Genomic DNA, 3,536 nt, shown 5'->3' with positions numbered 1-3,536 from the left:
GTAAAACCCATATTTACGACGACGACTTCGCAGAGTCAGCAGAGCGAAAGCTTAATTATAAAAGTTTAATTACAGCACAGAACGAAGGTAAAAATGTCGAGGACAATGGTAAGCCTGACGTTTTTGACATTTACGTTAATATGATTTCAACTCAAAACGGTTTTATTTTCAAGGCTGGAGTTAAATGAATATTAAAGCAGCAATGACAGTGGAATGGGTCTCTCGTATTCCAGAGACTATTACAGGGAATAACATTACTTAGGCAAAATATTTCGAAAGCACTGTGTATTTTTCGCATTAACATTATTGCTATTATCCAGCTGAAGTGAGGCATTGGGCGAAAAAAGCTCTGTTCTCAACTTATTAAAAAGAGATGGCCCTAATATTAACATGTTAAAATCTTTGTGAAATGAAGTCCATGCATGAAGCTGGGAAAAGTAAAGGCTAATGAAGAGAAAAAATGATAAACAAAGGAAAAACGGGAGGCTATAAAAACACCTTACCAAAACAGAACTCACCTCTTCAATGGAGCTGCACAGATTCCATTTCAAAGTTTTATTTTCTTTAACGTTAACTTTTTAAAATGTCATTTTGGTTGTAAACAACAAAATCTTAAACTTCAGAAGGGCCTCATCTTCCCATAAAATTTCATCAAGAAGTTAATTTGTTCACTGAGACTTAATCAGTTCCGAGTACCCTTCATGGTAACCAAAATTTTGGATATGAAGTCTCTACGGGTATAACTCTACTAAAAATGTTTTGATTTCTCATAACCTCCTCAGGCAGATCGTCCTACAACCTCACGTGCATGACAACCAGAGATCTCACATGATTAGATACTGCAACACTGCAACATTGCAAAACTCTACTAAATGCAAACTTATGCGTAATGAGCAACCCTCACCGAAGCACGACACGGAATTAACAGACTACACTTTGATTAGTAAATTGAACTGCAACTTGTGTATGTTTAGAAATAGCAACATGTCAACTATCACTTTTCCAAAGGCAATGAAATAAAGTTAAAAATAATAATTATGGTTACTGAATGCCGCGGAGCATCTTCACTAATGTTTAATTACAAGCAAAGTTAAGTCTGTAGCAGCATCCAGCTTAATAAAGACGTTATTCTCCTTCTGACATCCGCAAAACTAAAATTTATCTTAAGTCTCACCCTTATTTAAAATCCCCTTCATTACCAGAAATGATTTAAAAGCTCAGGGGAAAGACAACAACCTTGGATGCTCTATCAGTCACCAGGAGTCGTGACACTTTTCCATCGTTTTTCTCTAAACACCAAAATTGCCGTAGCGCCTCCACTAACCCCAACCGATTCCCAATACAATATACAATTCATTTGCCACCCCGTCTAGTGGAACGTAACTAAGGTGGGTACTAGAGAAGCTATGATATTACCGGGATCGGGGTACTGAACAATAATGAGTATTGTATTGTCCATAACACCACCCCTACCAATGACTTTACAATTCCAGTATAGTACTGGGTGTTGGTGACGAAATGGGATACTCGGTCGGGATGCTGTGATGGGATGGGAGTATCCCAACGTTTGAAGGATGATTAATGTCCACGCATCTCTCTAAATCTTCATTCCAAACTCTAACATCCAATACAAGGAATAACACGGGTTGCTGGATATTACATACTCTCCCCCTCCTATATATAACCCCAGACCTGTCATTCCCTGGAACGGGAATGAGATGGCGTTAATGATAATTCTCACATGTTCTCCCTCTAACCCATACAATAAACTGCTCTATTCCGCCCATTTTTTTATCTCCCTGTCCCACACGCGAGTCCAGGGAAAGGTAGGGGAGGGGAGGGTTGTCACAGGATAGACCTACTCTGATATTGGCTGGGGAGGAGGGGGGGTATTGCATTCTCATCAGAGTTATTGCACGAAGTTCATGCAAATGAAAATGGGGAAAAAGTCCTCGGGGGGAGAGAGCGGTATGCCAATATCATCTCCACTATTGATAGCACGAGCTGCAGACGTCGTGAGAAATGTCGAAGTTGTCACTGATCCGTGTCTTTTTATTTTTCTCGCTCTCTTTGTAACTGTTATCCGTTTTTAACGCTTTCTCATTCAGAATGATTCAGAATATTATTTCTTATTTAGAAGTGATTGTAACATTTTTCTTATTCTCAATTCCTTTTAAATATTATATTAATACGCCTGCCAAAGAATTATTAAAAGACACGACTATTCCACAGTTTTCTTTTTAGCTTTACTGTAAAAGAAAACTACTGTGCCGGCCTCGTCTGTCCGTCCGCCCTCAGATCTTAAAACTACTAAGGCTAGAGGGATGCAAATTGGTATGTTGGTCATCCACCCTCCAATCATCAAACATACCAAACTGCAGCCTTTTAGCCTCAGTAGTTTTTATTTTATTCAAGTTTAAAGTTAGTCATGAGCGTGCGTCTGGCACCGCTATCGGTGCCAAAAAATACAGGCCACCACCGGGGGGTGGCTGAAAGTTTCATGGGCCGCGGCTGAGATTTTCATGAGTTGTGGCTGAGAGTTTCATACAGTATTATACGCTGTACAGAAAACTCGATTGCGCAGAAGAAACTTCGGGGCATATTTTAACCTTGTTTTCGTTTTTTTGTTTACCAGAACATTTGTTATGAAAAATTATTCAATATATCACCACCCCTTCAATTCTAGAGTCGCTCACCATCCACTGTTCCCTTATTGCTTTACAGATCTAACTGGTCACTCACAAAGCCGCCTCAACGACAGATGCAAATCCAGTCTCGTTAAAAATTACTTTGAATTGGTTAATCAGGAGGTTCTAATTTGAAAAAAAATCTTAAGCTATGGAGGATAAGTACTTGATCTGATAAGTTTTCCTGTTTGGCCACATTCCCCAAGATTCATTTCAACAGAGAGCTTGCACTACCGCCTTTAGCGACTGCTCCCCTTCAAGATTTTAGTATGCGGTGCTTGGTCTGCATAGCGCCAGCGTGCATACCTTTGGTGTCCCTTATTGTAAAACTGAAACTGTCTTTTAGCAGCGTTACTGATGTTCATGATCCTATGTTTAGGAGGTTGCGAATAGCTCTTCGTTGGGCGAGTCGGTAGAGCCGTGGCCTAGCACTCGGTAGGCCCGAGTTCGAGTCTCCGGCCAGCTGATGAAGAGTTAGAGGAATTTATTTATGGTGAAAGAAATTCATTTCTCGCTATAATGTGGTTCGGATTCCACAATAAGCTGTAGGTCCCGTTGCTAAGTAACCAATTGGTTCTTAGCCACGTAAAATAAGTCTAATCCTTCGGGCCAGCCCTAGGAGAGCTGTTAACCAGCTCAGTGGTCTGGTAAAACTAAGGTATACTTAAGGAGGTTGCAATACTACTTTCTAATGTCATGTATGTACCATTAAGTCAAGTTATTTTGTATGTATGAATTCATCTGTTTCTTTTGTTATTTACATATGGGCATTCTCCTCTTTGCAGCTGAATGGCCTTTTTAATGTTATTCCTTAAGAATGTTTGCGGGTTTTGATAAACACAAAATTAA

Source organism: Macrobrachium rosenbergii, chromosome 1, assembly GCF_040412425.1.
Source record: "Macrobrachium rosenbergii isolate ZJJX-2024 chromosome 1, ASM4041242v1, whole genome shotgun sequence".
Lineage (NCBI taxonomy): Eukaryota > Metazoa > Arthropoda > Malacostraca > Decapoda > Palaemonidae > Macrobrachium > Macrobrachium rosenbergii.
Note: the sequence above shows the minus strand (reverse complement) of the source record.